Source organism: Maylandia zebra, linkage group LG7 (genome assembly GCF_041146795.1).
Source record: "Maylandia zebra isolate NMK-2024a linkage group LG7, Mzebra_GT3a, whole genome shotgun sequence".
NCBI classification, from domain to species: domain Eukaryota; kingdom Metazoa; phylum Chordata; class Actinopteri; order Cichliformes; family Cichlidae; genus Maylandia; species Maylandia zebra.
The window spans coordinates 64,667,907-64,686,560 of NC_135173.1; the positions used below are offsets into that span (position 1 = coordinate 64,667,907).

The 18,654-nt window shown below is 40.3% G+C and overlaps 2 long non-coding RNA genes across 4 annotated transcripts; both read left to right on the forward strand.

Moving 5' to 3' along the window:
* The first annotated feature begins 3,400 nt into the window (after positions 1-3,400).
* Positions 3,401-5,240, forward strand: LOC143419737 (uncharacterized). The gene is made up of 3 exons (XR_013099750.1): positions 3,401-3,501; positions 3,750-3,821; positions 3,932-5,240. It is a non-coding gene; the product is annotated as an uncharacterized LOC143419737 (long non-coding RNA).
* A 458-nt stretch (positions 5,241-5,698) lies between these two features.
* On the forward strand, positions 5,699-12,380 carry LOC143419571 (uncharacterized). 3 transcript variants are annotated; one of them, XR_013099582.1, is made up of 3 exons: positions 5,699-7,820; positions 7,904-8,009; positions 12,278-12,380. It is a non-coding gene; the product is annotated as an uncharacterized LOC143419571 (long non-coding RNA). The 3 variants fall into 3 exon arrangements; XR_013099581.1 differs by lacking the exon at positions 12,278-12,380 and having other exon boundaries at positions 5,699-7,085; positions 7,537-7,820; positions 7,904-8,091; XR_013099580.1 differs by lacking the exon at positions 12,278-12,380 and having other exon boundaries at positions 7,904-8,091.
* The last annotated feature ends 6,274 nt before the right edge of the window (positions 12,381-18,654 follow it).

Genomic DNA, 18,654 nt, shown 5'->3' on the forward strand with positions numbered 1-18,654 from the left:
CACCTACTGATCAGAAGGTTAGTGGTTTGTTTCCTGGCTTCTCCAGTCTGCATGTCAAGACAGTGAATGTGTATGAATGTAGTTAGGAAGTGTGTTAATGTGGATTGTTGTATAGAGCACTTTGAGTAATCTGGGAGAGTAGAAAAGCACTATATAAGAATCAGTCCATTCACAGTCGGAGCAGAGTTTTGTCATGTTACTTTTGCACTATCATGTTCCGGCACATGTTGTTATTACATGGCTTGATTAAGGTACACATTAGGCTGACATCTTGGGCCAGCACAGGGCCTGCAGTGTGTCTGCAACTGGCCTTGTGCTGGCCCATGTGTGGGCCACCTCTGGCAAACCAGATCTGGGCCACCAAAGGGCCGTCATCCTTTGCGGTATGTGGGCAATGTGTAAGCACATTGTATGGGCCAGATCTGGGCCATAACAATTTTGCTTTGTGGGTAGACTTTTGATGATATGGTTGTTACGCCCCAGTCTAGGGGTACAGGAATGCAACATAAGTTTGAAAAGATTGCCCCGCCCTGGTCCCCAAAACCATACACAGAGGGAAAACCAATGTCTTAGTGAATGGTGATTTATTTCACTACACTGCAAAAATGAAGCTCCGGGGTGAACAAAGGCCAAAATAACAAACAAAACAAGCTAAGTCAGGAGGAGGTGCTATCTAAAACCCTATGTGAAATCAAACATCAAACAAAAGACAAGCGCTACACCTAACTCCCTAACTGAAATAAACAGGAGAAAACAGTGCAAGGAAAAACAATAAGGCAGCTCACCCCTTCTGTTGCAGTGCTATTTACAATGTGCTATTTACAATGAAAACTAATGTACACACTATATACAGAACTGAGAAAAGTCGCACAAAGTCACAGGCACAAATGTCTCAGGTTTTGGAGGCCAGGGTCAGGTCTGCTGCTGCTGTCAGTGGCTGCCCCCGGGACAACTGCTGGTGGAGGGATTTTGAATGCGACCACATGATCGCCGGACCAATCGGCAGCCGTCAGCTCATCCACTCAGGGACCTGCAAAGACTTAAAGGCACAGACAAAGGAAACAACCACCAAAACAGATTATGGACAGGGCCATAACAATGGTATATTATGATATATTTTCTTGTCCAACTTTGGGCCCCTTAATTGCGACCACAGTGTACCCATCTTCTGATTGCAGCTTCCAGCAGAATAATGCCTCATGTCAGAAAGGTGAAATCTCCCCAACTGGTTTCTTCAACTCGAATGGCCTCCACAGTCACCAGATCTCAATCTAATAGAGCACCTTCATGATGTGATGGAACAGGAGATTAACATCATGGATGCATTCTCTCATGGAATTTAGTGCTCGTGCTCAAGAATACTTCCACAAATTACAGTCCATGAACACAATTCACTGTGGCATCCGCAAATGCAGGTTAAAGCTCCATCATGCATAGAAGAAGCCATATGTGAACATGGTCTAAAAATTCTGGTGTTTTCTGTTTTTCACCAACAGGGTTCACTAGTGAATTCAGTTCAATTTTATTTTTACAGCACCAAATCACAACAACAGTCGCCTCAAGCCTGACCACCTTTCATAATATTACAGCTCAGGATAGAAAAGTGTTTTTTCCATTTCTTCCATCATACTATCTATAACTGGATAACATTTTTTGATTCTGAACATCGTTTGCTGTGTGGGTCTGCATGCGGTCCAAGGCAAGAAGTGAGACAAGAGAATCATTAAGTTTTCTTGCTTTCTTTTTCCCCACAATATCAGTCGACAGGTCATCAAAAAAGGATTCAGTAGAGTAATGAACCACTGTCTCCTTAAGCAGTTCAACTAGATTTATAGCCTTAGACAGGTCAACAGTTTTCGGACTGAAGCATTTCTGATAACATGTTAAAGCCACTCAGAGTGTAAGGCTTCCAACAAAATTCAGACCCATCTGAACCAGAATGCCCCTTGCTCCTACAGCTCTCTGTTGGTCTCTGAAGAGATCTCTTCTAGTACACACAAAAAAACCAGCAATCTGTCCATGATATTGCGACACGAGGATGCTGGGACCTGACAAGCACAGGGTCATGATTGCTTTCCACATTGAACATTTCTAGGAAAATGCCCCTTTTATTTGAGTCAGTACACTGTGACCACTCTTTCAAGCACCTGTTTCTGGCGATGGCAAGGGCCGTCCATTACAGTCATCAGAGTTTAACAGAACCCACTGACTTTAAACATTGCTTTCTCCCAATGACGATATCCCACAGCTGAAGTAAATACACCGTAACAAGAGTCTCTACTCTGGGAACATTCCAACCAAGGGTGTATTTTGTACCATTCTGGGAGCACCCTGCTTGATATGTCTTAGGAAACCTCAGATCACGTGGTTGTGGGGCCTTCACTTTTGAATTTGCATATGTCTAAATTCACACACAAAAAAGAAAAATATACCAAATCTAAAACTCTGCGCAATAATCGACTTGGAGGAGTGAAAAAGAAATTCAAAACAAAGGAGCACTCATAACATTTTTACCATGAAGAAACGCCCAAAATCAGACAACGTTAGCATTTTTGATCTTCTATTGCAGTTTCCTGGTTAAAGGTCAGCATGGTTGTGGTCTGTTGTAAATTAAAAAAAAACCCAAAGAAAAGTACCCAGCATGAACAGTGAATGTGTTTACATTCAATCAAAGCCACAGTCTTTCTCTAACTTTAAATAGAGTGCTTTTTTTTTTTTTTTTTTTTGCTACTTTTAGTCACTACCATGAGGTGGGATCATTTATAACTGTGCCTCCAATGCAGCTTGGAAATGTTTCTGCAGCTAGCATTCAGACAAATATGCAACATAAAACATCCATAACAGATGTTATTGTGTGCAAAAGTGAGTATCAATACACAAATGCATTTTTAACATTTTGTGTGCAGAAAATGATTTGTGTAACCTGAACTGATATACATCAGGCATGAGCAGATGTCTTACGTGAATGAAGGAAAGTTGTGCAGAAATTGATAATTAAGGAGTACTGAAAATTCTGAAATGACAGAAGAGGTTTATGGAGAAAATTAATTAACCATGAAAAGATCCCTGTTAATGAATTTGCCATCTAATTATAGCTTAATATTTGCAGCTTGACCTACTACTCTGAGTTGAGATACAAGTATGCATGCAGTGCATGCATCGTACGGACTTTGTAGAAGATGAAGTGGTTTGTTTGAGCTTGTTTTATCAGATAATCAGAGTGATATTGAGTCTTTGAAACTTCCTGTTGTCTCATGTTGCAAGAAACCCCAATCTATTTACCACCTTCAGAGTTCTTGATCATTTTTCCACTTTCCTTAGAACTGCACTGAATATGCAGATGAGAAAGCGACTTAAAGCGGGGTGAACGGTCTGATGAATTCAGACAAAATCAGTCATCATTCAAACATTAGCATCATCAGGTCTACAGTGCAACATGAAGACTCAGCCTGACGGTGGGACTGCTGCTCGTGGTGTTTGCAGTTTAGCACAGCGATGCCTGTAAGTCTGTGTTAGATTTTTCCCAGGTTTTCACGCACAAAATATGAGTAATCCTGAGCATCTTATCTTGCCATTAGAAATTATATGTTGGTTATTTTTGTCATGTATCTCTTTGACTTTTGCACAAGCATTTTTTTCTTTGGTTTTTCTTACCTAAAATAAATTTAATTAGTGTGTAACCATTTCCAGTGGTTTTTGCAGCAGTAGTTCTTTGAATTTTCTGTGTTTTTTTCTTTGTTCAATCACAGAGTGAGATAGCCATGATGTCAGCGTCACTGATGTGTATTGTCATGAAGACCAATGTTGATCTCAAGTGAGCTGTAAGTTCTTCACTGTAATTTTCTCACTGTGCAAACTCAAACTAAATCCTGGTGTGAGCTGGTTGGTTAGTTGGTTACATGAAAGAATAATTATTATCATTGTTACTTAGGGCGATCGTGGCTCAAGAGTTGGGAGTTCGCCTTGTAATCAGAAGGTTGCTGGTTCGAGCCCCGGCTTGGACAGTCTCGGTCGTTGTGTCCTTGGGCAAGACACTTCACCTACTACCTACTGGTGAGGGGCCGATGGTGCGATATGGCAGCCTCGCCTCTGTCAGTCTGTCCCAGGGCAGCTCTGGCTACGACTGTAGCTTGCCTCCACCAGTGTGAGAGTGAATGAATAGTGGAATTGTAAAGCGCTCTGAGGGTCTCGAAAAGCGCTATATAAATGCAATCTGTTATTATTATTTAAACCAACTGTTAACTGTATATTTCTGTACATTTAAGTATTATTATTCATATTGCCGCATTCATTGACCTTGTTTATAGGTAATTTCATTGTTTAATCACATTAAAATGTTCCTAATTTAATGTTTAAAAGCACTTGAAAAAGGCAAAATCCCATGTAAAATTAGGGCAACAAACTGTATTGTCATTACTGAAAATAACCGTATTTTTATGAAAGTTATTTTCTGGTATTATTTTGGCGCCCCAACTGCTGGAATATTAATGTTTTTTTAGGATTTTTTTTTTTTTACAGTGTACTGTTCCTGTTCAACTCATATCTAATCATCCAGTCAGCCAAAGGAGATTTAAGTGACTTTGAATGTGGTGTGGTTGTTATTTGCCAGTCGAGCTGGTCTGAATATTTCATAAATGGCTGATTTACTTGAATTTTCCCAAACTTTAGGGTCTCTATGGTTTACAGAGAATGGTCTGAAAAAGAGGAAATATCCAGTGAGCGGCGGTTCTCTGGGAGAAAATACTTTGTGAAGGCCAGAGGAAAATAGACTGATTTGAGCTGATAGAAATCGAACAGTTATTCAAATAACCACTGCAAAACCACTTAATGTCACTCGTCAGTTACAAAAATTAACATTAGATTGAAATTTGTTCTGACTCACCAAAATTAGACAATAGAAGATTTGATAAATGTTGCTTTGTGTAATGTGTTTAGATTTTGGCTGCAACATTCAGATGGTAGGTTCAAAATTTGATGTAAACAACATTCTACATCCATTCTCCCATGTATTAAAAACTCAAGCGTAGGTGTTGGTTGCCTGGATCTTGTGCTTTCCATTCAGCTGACTCCTCAGGACTTGTCTTACCCTTTGCAGGTAAGGCAGGTCATCTTGGTTCCCATTTGCCTGTAGGATTCCTAGGTATCTGTAGCTATCCTCGATGTCTCCAATGTTACCGTCTAGTAGTACAATCATCTCAGTTCTGACTACTTTCCCTCTCTTCGTTACCATCCGACTACACTTCTCCAGTCCGGCTGACATTCCAATGTTAACGCTGTAGATCAGGGGTGGAGAACTCCAGGCCTCAAGGGCCGGTGTCCTGCAGGTTTTAGATATCACCCTGGGTCATGTCGTGAAAATTTCAAGTAACCTGCAAACACTCAGTGAGCGTCTTTTGAAGTGGAGTTTATTATATACACTGCAGTGGAGACAACAATGGTCTCTAATGATAGATATCTTATATACAAACTGGCAAAACTCAGAGACAAAGAGAATTCCAGAGCACATTGCGTCACTCTATACCTGCCAGTTCAGCTCATCCTTGAAACCTTCCCTTCAGAGAGAATAACGACCAGCAATCACCTCCCTTTCCCCCCCAGAAATGAGCAACAGCCCCCCCCCGCACACAGGTGCCTGGATGTCTCTGGCCTATTACAATGGCCCCACTGTGAAGGTGTGATAAAGCATAAAGACACATTTGTGATGCTATCCTATATGTATGTAACTAAAAAACAAATACAAAAGTACATTAGATAAATACATAACGTGGTACGACTCGACTTAAGCGGTCAAAGAAGTGCAGGAGACTGATGCTGTCCAGTGTAGCAAGTGATTTATTCACCATTTTGTGGCCCAACAATATTTACAAAGAAACAAATAAGAAACTCAACTCTATAACTCAGTTCAAATAAACATAACTGAACTTAAATAAACAGAAATTAAGGTCAACCTGCACACAGCTACACTGACCTGAACCTTTTCCCCCAAAACACCTGAGTTCTTCTGCTTAAATAGTCCACTTAACCAAACAATTTCTCCTCTGGACTATTCCATTCAGTAGGTAGGTAAGATGAACATGATTATATTCAAACCTCTACTACTCCTCTTTACTGGCAACATAAACTCTTTGGTGTAATCAATACATATTACAACAATAAATCTATTTCTCCATAAACCCTCTAAAATCAACTTTATTAAATTATAAGAGTTCTTCCCCTTCTGCACTTGGTCTCTTCCTGTGACCTCAGATGAACCCAGAAGGTATAAAGCAGGAAGTAAAACTACATTTCCTCCTTTTGTTTCTGCAAGACAGGTAGGCAAGGTAAGTTCTTAACTTAGCAAACTTGTATGAATTGATTTAAACCAAGATGTTATATTATATAATCTGTAAAAGTGCAAAACATAAACAAACCTGGGATAGTAGATGTTTGCCTATTGCAGATTACATGTGAAATATGGTTAAATCAAAACAAGAATGTTAACTAAGAATATAGACAAATGGTCTTCTCACCCACTTTGTCACACATAAGATAAAGAAATTTCCCATCACAGTCAACACACCTGAATCAAATTAGTTCATTACCAGGCCTATGAAAAAGGAGGTAATTTAGCCATTTAAATCAGCTGTTTTCGATCAAGGTCATGTCTAAAACTTGCAGGACACCAGCCCTTGAGACCTGGAGTTTCCCCACCCCTGCAGTAGATCCTTCACTGCAGCCTGAATAAAGGAAAGTTGTGCAGAAAGTGAAGATTGGGACTATGCATGCATTATCAGTGCATGCATTTATTTGTAAAATAATGAGTGGTTTGTTTGAGTTTGTTTTATCGGATATATTGAGTCCCTGAAACTTGTCTCATGGTACAGAAAAACCCCAATCTATTAACCACCGTTGGGTTGTGGATCATTTTTCCCAGTTTCTTAGAATTCGTTTAAATATGCAGATGAGAACGTGTCTTGAAGCGTGGTCATTGGACCAATCACTTCAGACACGTCATCATCAGGTCTACAGTGAAGTCAGCATGAAGACTCTCAGCCTGACAGTGGGACTGCTGCTCGTGCTGTTCACCGTTTACCACAGCGATGCCTGTAAGTCTGCTTCTTGTACTTGTGTTAGATCAGTTTTTGAATTTCTGTCTTTCTCTTCATTCAGACACAGAGTGAGACAGAGCGAGGACATCAAACTCATATAAGTTCATGGTCATGAAGACCAATGCTGATCTCAAGTGGGCTGGAAGTTCTTCACTGTAATTTTCTTACTCTGAATCCTTGCGGAAAAAGTGTGGTCACATGTCCGGCATGTCCTTCATTGAGACAGATTTTTTTGTTTTTCTATTTTCTATGTATCTATCTTTTATGTCTTTGCTTAATAATCTTGCTCCAAGACATAAAATAAGAGCCTTCAAACTTAATCTTTTATTAAGATATAACAAATTGTGTTTGTTGCCTGATGAGCATTTAACCTTAATTATATCTGATATGTGGGAGAAGTCATTAGAAGCAGACACAGCACTGAGTAATCCCTGTTTTTCTGTTGCAGCTAATGCAGTGAAATCACCTGCCCTCTGCTCGTTTCACTTCTTTGACAAATGGATCCCAAAGGTGCACACTTGAAGTTGCTTTGTAAACTACAAGTGTTGGTGGATCAGCAGGTAGCTGATCAGCTGCATTGTCTCTCTCTCACTCGCCGGGGCGGAAATTATTGCGGGTCAATGCCCTCGGCCCACTCACCTGTGAAGTGGAAACACCTGATTCTCACTGATGCTACCAGCATTTAAGCAGAGGGATGGCAGCCATTCATCGCTGGATTGTTGCGTGAATCACGTTAGTGTATCTCCGCTCTCGTAGTATTAGACTCCGAAGGCTATACCTGTGCCTTCGTTCTAACGTGTTCACTCTGTGTTTAGATCCCGTGGACCCGTCCCTGATTTCCTGGTGAAGATCCCTAGTCATGGACAGTGTTGGGGAGTAACAGAATACATGTACCGTCGTTACGTATTTAAAATACAAAATGTGAGTAACTGTATTCAGTTACCGTTTAAAAGGGTGGTATTCAGAATACAGTTACTTTGTTGAAATAAAGGGATTACACGGCGGTCTTTTCCTGTTTCATATGTTTGGCTATGCCCTCTCTATTTTTGGTAATTCCACGCCGGTGGAAACCCAAACAAAACGCGTATTAAGAGGTTCAAATGCCTGTGTCTCAATCTTGCGTCTCATAATGACGTGAAGAAATGTTTTTTTATGAAGGCAATAGGCAGAGTGTTGCAGGCATCGCCCTAAAGAATGTAGCCTCATGGGCAGTGTAGTCCGTGCTGCAGGGAGAATGGACTGCCATACCCGTTATGTGTCTGTGAGCGAGGGAGGGAGGGAGAAAAAGGAAAAGTACGAGCTGTCACCGAGCAGAAACGGGAGATGGGTTGCCGGGCCTCTGATTGCAAAAAGCCGCCTTAAAGCATTTATGAAACTGTCTGTGCTCATTGATTCGATCAACTCGATATGGACTGCTCTTGTCGACAGACATGAGAACATCACGGCCCACCTTTTAGAGCTAGCTTTTCCTCTTCTTGTGCGCCGGGTTATAATGTCCCATGGCCCGAACACGTCTACACCCACATATGTGAAGGGGGGTGCAAGTTGCATTCGTTCAGATGGTAAGTTTCCCATTTGCTGACATTCCGCTTTTCCTCTCAATTTCTTGCATGTGACACACTTAAAAAGCACTGTGCTGATAGCCCTTTTGGCCCCTACCATCCAGAACCCTGCAGCTCTAATTTCACCTTCTGTGAAATGTCTTCCTTGGTGTTTCAGTGTCGTGATAGTGCCGTATTAAGAGCGTTCCCAAGTGGTGTCGGGCAGGGATGATGAGAGGGTGAGTGGTGTCGATGTCCAGTTCAGATTGTATGATTCGGCCCCCAACTCTTAAGAGTCCATTACCATCTAGAATAGGATGCAGTTTCCAGAGACTGCTTGAGGGGGAGATCGTGATTCTTTCCTGAATACACTTTATTTCCTCTTTGTAGCACTCACTCTGAACTAGGGATGGGTACCGGTATCCGGTGCCATGATGGCATAACATAAACATAAACGGTAGTAACCAGACCGAAAAGCAGCGCACATTTCGGTGCTTTTTTTCGGTGCTTTTTTCCCCCTGAGATTCACTTTGAATTCTAGCCAATCATTTTACGTTTCCGAGGATAGTAGGCGGGTCCAGGTACGTACATTCTTTTAGAGCAAAGCTACAGATTAAAAATGCCCAAGGTGAAGCGGTTGAAGTCTGGCTGTACTTCACAGCAAAATATGCAAACTCAGCAGCCTGCAACAAGTGCTTTAAGGTGATACTGTGATACTGTCAAAGGAAGTAACACCTCAAATCCGATGAAACGCATAGCGTGTTTTTTTTTTTTTTTTTTTTTTTTTTTTTTAAAGCCGAGAAATGCACCGTATTTGATAGCTTGCTGCGAGACCTCACACCGAGCACATCTACTGCGGGTGTGGTGCCTGTTATCGGACCCGGAGTTAGCAACATCCCCCAAAAACCCGAAGAGGTGGTGTTTCTCAGCTGGTGGCGAAATGCCAAAGAAGCAACTTAATGTCTGTTGTTTTTTGGACATTTAGATGGTGACAAGCAACATGTGTAAGGTTAAATGACATGGTCAAGAACGCAAAGGTGCTTGGTAACACAAGTGTCACTATGCGTTCCTAATTTTTGTCATGCATGCGTAACTGCGTACCAGTTTTGTGCACCCCTGATTATACTAGTATTTAAATATGAAAGAAATTTGCTCTGATTCAATGGCATCTTTTGACTCATCTACAATGACTGAACCTGTGCACTCTCTTTAGCTTCTTTAACTTCTCCTCAGCAACCATTTCAGCCAAACATGACAGAATTTGGGTTGTTTTGCTGGTGTACAAAATATTTTTTGCTTGTTGTTCCAGTCTCCTTCTAACCACAGGGTCATGATTGCTTATCATGTTTGGCATTTCTAGGAAAATTCCCCTTTTATTTGAGTCAGCACACTGTGACCACTCTGAGCTATGTTTTTAGTAGCAGTGAAGATTAGAATTTCTGCTTTTGTCTTACTGTATGTTTTGTTTTCAAGCACCTGTTTCTGGCGATGGCAAGCGCCATACATTACAGTCATCAGAATTTAACAGAACCCACTGACTTTAAACATTGCTTTCTCTCAATGACGATATCCCACAGCTGAAGTAAATACACAGTAACAAGAGTCTCTACTCTGGGAACATTCCAACCAAGGGTGTATTTTGTACCATTCTGGGAGCACCCTGCTTGATATGTCTTAGGAAACCTCAGATCACGTGGCTGTGGGGCCTTCACTTTTGAATTTGCATATGTCTAAATTCACACACAAAAATGAAAAATATACCAAATCCAAAACTCTACACAATAATCGACTTGGAGGAGAGAAAGAGAAATTCAAAACAAAGGAGACATGACATTTTTAACATGAAGAAACGCCCAAAATCAGACTGAGCGGGTCACAACGTTAGCATTATAAATCTTCTATTGCAGTTCCCTGGTTAAAGGTCAGCATTGTTGTGGTCTGTTGTAATACAAACAAACAGAAAAGTACCCAGCATGAACATTGAATGTGTTTACATTTAATCAAAGCCACAGTCTTTCTCCAACTTTAAATAGTGCTTGTAGTTGCTTAAAACTATGAGGTGGGATCAGTTATAACTGTGCCTCCAATGCAGCTTGAAATGTTTCTGCAGCTAGCATTCAGACAAATGTGCAACATGTAAACATAACACATCCATAATCAGAGATGGGTAACGCGTTACTGTAATCTGATTACTTTTTTCAAGTAACGAGTAAAGTAAGGGATTACTATTGCAAAAACGGTAATTAGATTGCCGTTACTTTCCCGTAGGAACGCTGCGTTACTGCGTTACTAAAACCGTGATTTTTTGCGAGAATGTCTCACGATAGTGACGTAAGCGAGTGCGCCGTTAGTGACAACAGCTGTGTGCAGATCAACAATGGATCATATATCGAGTGCAGAGAGAGTATGAGCGTGCAGCGTTTAAAGCGTGGAAGTACTGACCTTACTTTGAGTTTGATTCCATAAAAAGTGACAAAAACATTAGCGTCCATCGTGCGTGGGAAGAAAACTTCTTTTTACAGCGAAAAAAAACCCCCTAAACTTCCGAGCAAGCACCGAGTGCGCCATGACGTAATGGGAAACTCACAGAGAAAGTCGCGGATTCTTCAACTGACCGCGGCACACCTGCACCAGGGTAAACCTCCGCCTACCCCACTCCTGCTTTACAGGTGAAAATAGAGCAACAGCACCGCTGAGTCTTTGACTTTATTTATTTTCTGCTGTGTTTTACTTGCATCTGTTTGAAAGAGTGAGTGTAAACACAAAAAATATTTTATTTTATGTGCTGGAATGTGTAGAAAATAGGTTTAAATGTTAAACTAATTTATTCAACTCAAAGAATGTTGCATATAATTAAATTTTTGCTTGATGCATAAAGTTAAAAGATTAAAACTGATAAAACAAGTTAAAAAAAAGAGACTTTTCCATTTGATTACATTTTGTATGATGGATTATGTAGAAAAAGTAGAATTGGGCTGAAAGATCGATCGCTTTATCACCTCTTCAGGTTGTAAATCGTGTTTTTAAAAAGTAACTAAGTAACTAAGTAATTAATTACTTTTGAAAATAAGTAATCAAAAAAGTAACGGGATTACTTTTTTGGGGAAGTAATCAGTAATTAGTTACTGATTACTTTTTTCAAGTAACTTGACCAACACTGTCCATAATACATATATTCTTTGCAGAAAATGATTTGTGTAACCTGAACTGATATACATCAGGCATGAGCAGATGTCTTACGTGTTGTCTCGTGAATCTGCTGCAGCCTTCACTGCAGCCTGAATGAAGGACAGTTGTGCAGAAATTGGTGATTAAGGAGTACTGAGGAAAATTATGAAATGACAGAAGAGGTTTAATGGGAAACAAAGAATGAATGAACCATGAAAAGATCCCTGTTAATTGAATTTACCATCTAATTATAGCTTAATATTTGCAGCTTGACCTACTACTCTGAGTTGAGATACAAGTATGCATGCAGTGCATGCATCGTACGGACTTTGTAGAAGATGAAGTGGTTTGTTTGAGCTTGTTTTATCAGATAATCAGAGTGATATTGAGTCTTTGAAACTTCCTGTTGTCTCATGTTGCAAAAAACCCCAATCTATTAACCACCTTCAGGGTTGTTGATCATTTTTCCACTTTCCTTAGAACTGCACTGAATATGCAGATGAGAAAGCAACTTAAAGCTGAGGAGGCCACTTCAGACATCTTCTGAAACATCACTATCATCAGGTCTACAGTGCAGTCAACATGAAGACTCTCAGCCTGACGGCGGGACTGCTGCTCATGGTGTTTGCAGTTTACCCCAGCGATGCCTGTAAGTCTGTGTTAGATTTTTCCCAGGTATTCTTGTTTTCACACACAAAATATGAGTAATTCTTGCCATGAGAAATTATATGATGGTTATTTTGTCATCTATCTGTGCAATTTTTGCATAAATATTTAGTTCATTTTTTTTTAATTTAAAAAGCGGATAAAATTTTCCAGCGTCTTACCGTGCCTTAAAAAATTATCATAGTACATTTATTTATTTATTTATTTACAAATAATGCTTTTTAAAGCTAGTTAACTAGTTCAATTGGACCAATAGGATGAACAAGACTTTCTAAAATTGTTTTTGCAGTGATGACGCACGAACCCAGTGTTGCTAACTTAGTGACTTTGTCACTATATTTAGCAAGTTTTATAATTAGAATTAAACTTTATTGTCATTTCACATGCCACAAGTACAAGGCAACGAAATGCAGTTTGCATCCATCCAGAAAGTTCTTTAGCAATAATATAGATATTACACAATATGGATCTATTATAGGTATGTTACAATGTACATGGTATGAAGGTATGTTATGAATATACTATAAGTGTAAGTATTTTCAGGCTATAGCTCTAGTGAGTGAACAAGCTATGTACAGGCTATATAACAGGTTATACATGTGGTTAAAAATGTGAAAACTATATAGATTGTAGATATACAATTGGAGTATTAATAAACAGTTGTAAAACTATAATTATTATATCGTACAGTATGATTGTCTATGCAGCATTTACAGTAGTGCAGTTGAGATCAGTGAGATATATGGATAATTTATACAGTAGTTATATAAAGGGCCATTGGTTGTGAGTAGTGGTTCAGTCCATGTTAATATTGTGTGTATGAGGGGTTTAGACCGCCTTAGTGACTTTTTTTCTAAAAAGCCACCAGCGACAAATCTGGCGACTTTTGCTGGTGATAGACCTCACGCAGCAGTCGCCCTCAGCTGCTGTCAGAGCAAGAGATGTTCACACCTACGCGTCCAAACTGCAAATGAATCCCCCCCGACTGTTACGCAGTCAGTTCTTCTTTTACTGTTACTTTTTGTGGATCACAAGGTATAAAACTACCCGCTCATTAAAAAAAAAAAAAAAACTCCTCCAGAGTGCCTATTTTGTGTCACTTTTCCCAGTCCCAAGCAAGATAAAGGGGGAGGGTTGGAATTGTGACAATAAAAAAAACAAACAATAAATGCTAAAAGAAATTTAACTTGTAGTCAGAACATAGTTTCCATCCAAATATAAGATACTATCGAGCTAATTCCCTGCTAACTTTGAACTCCATTAAACTTTATAAATCCTGTTTTCATGGATGCCTGGATGTTAAACTTAATTGTTACGCCTGGTAAAGCAGCAACGCTGATGCTTTTATTACAGATGAAAGAATTTAGACAGTTTGTAACTCTCAGTGGTGCCGCAGTGTTCGTTTGAAGGGGAGAGTTTGGACCCAGAAGCAGCTAATGAGCATGAACCTTATTTATATCTGGCATGTTGGAGAAGTCATTAGAAGCAGACGCAGCACTGAGTAATCCCTGTTTTTCTGTTACAGCTAAGGCAGTGAATGCACCTGACCTTTGCTGTTTTCACTTCTTTGACAAACGGATCCCAAAGGCGAACATCGTGTCCATCGTGAAAACTCACAGACAATGTTCCACACCAGCATTTGTGTAAGTTTGTCTTTCACTGTCTCTTTGATTCGATCACTAATGTTTGCCATGAAGTAATGTATAAGCAATGTATAATCGTCCACATTAAAGCATAACTCTCCTATTAAGAGTAAAATGTGTAAATATGAGAGCAAAATAATGATACTGATTCTTCTGCAGGATCGAGACACCCAGAACACTTTTCTGTGTGAAGCAGACTGTGAAGTGGGCAATGGAACAATTTGTTAAAGAAGAGAGAGCGAAAATTGAACCAATGCTACAATTAACACTTCAAAAATCACAAAATGCTTTCACTCCATGAAGTTACTTTGTAAACTGTTGCTGGAATTTTAACCCCTTTAGAGAACATTTATTTTATGCTGATTTCAAATTTTTTTTTTTACATTATCACAATATCAACTTCATAATTTGGGAATTATGTTAATCCAGTATGTAAAACTCAGTTGATAAAGTGTCTTCCCTCATTAATATCCCATAATCATCTGAAGGTGCTCTTACTGTAAGATAGGAGCATTGAAGAACCACATGAAGTGCCAGACGACATAAAGTTAGATGGCAGGGTTAGTGAGTGCAAAGACAGAGTGCTGAAAAAGTCTCCAATGTTTTGGTGACTAAGAAACTCCAGAGTTCCTCTTCTGGAATTAAAATTGGGATGTGGGTTTTCATGGCCTGTAGGTGTAATGTGTAGGTGACCCCATACGTTTGTCCATATAGTATTCCACACCGCCTACCCTCCATTAAGCCATGTTGACCCAGGTTGATGTGACTGTGTCTCAAAGAGCCTCATTTGATGAGCAAAGTTTATGTTCAGCACTCTTAGGCTTTCTTTAAGCAGCTCTCCAAAGCTTTGAGGTGTGTTTGGCTTCAATATCCTGCTGCAGTGTGAATTCTTCTCCACAAAGATCTACATCACTGTTGGAGCACATCTCTGAAGAATGGATCACTGCTTGCCCTCAGTCAGGGTGCAGTTGACTCACATCAGGTGTTCAGCTCTGGGTCTGGAAACACCACCAGACTTAAACTCTCACCGTCTGATCCACTGTGGTATCTCTCCCTCACCTTACAAAGGCCCTTGTTTTCCTGCCTCTAATCTCTGAGAGCGATTGTTAAAAACAATTTCAAATATTTTTGATTCCCCAGACTCTGAGATTATTTTCAGGTTCAGATGAAAGTTTTGCGCACGTTAAATGTGTTCTCAGGCTTTTGGATCTAGCTACGTATAACATGTATCAAATCATGTGATCATTTGTCTTCACTGTGTTATTGTTATGCTGCTACAGTGTATCTAAAAAGATTTTGTCTTTCTTTATTATTTTGCTTTATTCTTCATTAAAGTTTCATTTCACAAAGCTCAACGACTCCATCTGACACTGAATGTAAAAGTGTTTTCATGCTGTGGCCTTTGTTTTGGAATTTATAAGTATGCTGGTTATGAAAATGTGTTAATAGAAGCAGTTGAAGGTGAATGTGCACAATGTGACATATTTATAAATTGTATATTTTCCATGTGGGAGACGGAGTGGTGAGAATGTTACTGCGGTTCTTTACAGTTCCCATAAAGAGGTGGGGCATTTTAAAGGAAAAGCATGTCATGATGTCAGTTACTTTGTAGACATTGACGATCCTCTGTGTCTACTAACACATTTGAACTTTTAACATTAATCTTTCAGTCAAACAGTCAGTGACCTTTCCATTTCTTGCAATTGAGGTAAAATGATCTGTAGTATCAAACATTTCTGTTGAAAAGCATTTAAAAATGATTTCCTTGCGATTGTATATGACCAAAACCAATCAAACTACATTTTGCACCATATCTGCTGTTCAACTCATATCTAATCATCCAATCGGCCAAAGGAGATTTAAGTGACTTTAAATGTGGTGTGGTTGTTGGTGTCAGTCGAGCTGGTCTGAATATTTCATAAATGGCTGATTTACTTGAATTTTCCCAAACTTTAGGGTCTCCAGGGTTTACAGAGAATGGTCTGATAAAGAGGAAATATCCAGTGAGCAGCGTTTTTTTGGGGAGAAAATACTTTGTGAAGGCCAGAGGAAAATAGACTGATTTGAGCTGATAGAAATCAAATTCAAATAATTTGATGTAAACAACATCAAATCCTAGATCCATTCTCCCATGTATTAAAAACCACCTCCAGCTGAACGTCAGCAAGACCAAGGAGCTGGTGGTGGACTTCAGAAGGGGTCAGCACAGAGACTACAAGCCCATTATCATCAATGGAGCTCCAGTGGAGAGGGTGCAGTCCTTCAAGTATCTTGGTGTCTACATCTCCTCAGACCTGACATGGGCTGCCCACATTCAGGTCCAGACCAAAAAGGCTAGGCAGCGCCTGTATCACCTACGACAACTGAGGAAGCTCAGGGTCTCTCCAAAGATCCTCAGGATTTTCTATACAGGCGCTGTGGAGAGCATCCTCACACAGAACATGACATCGTGGTTCGGGAACAGCTGTGTGAAGGACCATAAAGCTCTCCAGAGAGTGATCCGTACAGCAGAACGCTGCTGCAGGATTGCTCTCCCCCCGCTTCAGGACACCTACACCAGGAGATGCCGGACTAGAGCAGCGCAGATACTGAAGGACCCGTCCCATCCTGGCAACAAACTGTTCCAACTTCTGCAATCTGGTAGAAGGTTCCGCATCTTCCGGGCAAGGACAGAGAGACTCAAGAGGAGCTTCTATCCCCAAGCCATCCGTGCCCTAAACACACACACCCGCCCTCTCACATCATCTATAATTGACTGAGACAGGACTCTTCCAGACACTAAACCAAGGCACAATGTACATTTCAATTCCTTTAATTTTAAATATGTTTATATTGTCTATCCTGTAAAATAGTCAGATGTCTATTCATATTAATGTACAGAATTCACCTGCTTGCTGCTACTACTGCACATTCACCCAGTGTATATACTATATGTATGTATTTACTATATGTATGTATATATATATATATATAATGTTCTTCCTCTACACCCCCCCCCCAATTTTTTTGCACATGTCGAGGAGCGTGTCAGGCTACATTTCACTGTGTGTTATACTTGTATAACTATGCATGTGACAAATAAAGAACCTTGAACCTTGAACCTTGAAAAACTCAGGTGTAGGTGTTGGTTGCCTGGATCTTGTTCTTTCCATTCAGCTGACTCCTCAGGACTTCTTAGGTGCGGCTTTCTAAGTGGCCTCGTCTTAGTTCCCATTTGCCTATGGGATTCCTAGGTATCTGTAGCTGTCCTCGATGTCTGTAATGTTACCGTCTAGTAGTACAATCACCTCACTTCTGACTACCTTCCCTCTCTTCATTACCCTCCGACTACACCTCTCCAGTCCGATTGACATTCCGATGTCGTTGCTCTGATCAGGGGTGCGGAACTCCAGGCCTCAAGGGCCGGTGTCCTGCAGCTTTTAACCTTGGGTCAACACACCTGAGTCAAATAATTAGGCCTTTGGAAACTTCAAGACATGTTAAGGAGGTAATTTAACCATTTAAATCATCTGTGTTGGATCAAGGACATGTCTAAAACCTGCAGGACACCGGCCCTTGAGGCCTGGAGTTCCCCGACCCCTGCTGTAGATTCTCGTGGTGGAATCAGTGAATCAATGTCTTGTTCCTGGCATACAGCATGATGTCATCCATGCAGAGGAGGAGGCTGATGATTGCTCCTTTCTGTAGTCGGTATCCATAGCCAGTCTTTTTAATGGTTGCACTGAGGGGGGTTCAAATCTATGCAGGACAGCAGTGTTCACAGGCCATCTCCTTGGTACATCCCACACTTTATGGTAAGTTGTGCCACTGGCTTGAAGTTGGCCTCTAGTGTTGTACACCACATCCAGTGTTGCGCACTGTACTGCCTTGGTGTGGCTGTTCTCACATTGTCCCACTGCCACTGATAGTATAGCTTGGATGTTTCAGTAGAGTTTAGTTGCCTTCTGTCTATCTGGTATAACTCTTCAAGCAACTTGCCGAGGCCGTTAGTGTTTGCTCGACAATTTCTAAAACCATAAGATGGAAGACATGTAACCACAAAAAGATCCCTGTTAATTGAATTTATCATCAAATTATACTGTACTATTTACAGCCTGACCTATTAATCTGCGTTGTTTGAGACATGAGATAAAGATACTGCATGCATTGTAAGGACTTTGTAGAACACTCATTGGGTTTTTTCAGCTTGTTTTATCAGATAATCAGATTGATATTCTGAAACTTCCTGTTATCTCATGTTGCAGAAAAACCCAATCTATTAACCATCTGGGGCTGTTGATTGTTTTTCCACTTTTCGTAGAATTGGTTTCGATGTGCAGATGAGAACATGACTTAAAGCGGGGTGTTCGGACTGATCACTTCAGACATCTTCTGAAACATCAGGATCATCAGGTCTACAGTGAAGTCAACATGAAGACTCTCAGCCTGACAGTGGGACTTCTGCTCGTGCTGTTCACTGTTTACCACAGTGATGCCTGTAAGTCTTCTAGCTTACTTTATTCTACTGTGATTTTCATGAATAAAACCAAAATGGAAAAATGGAAATGA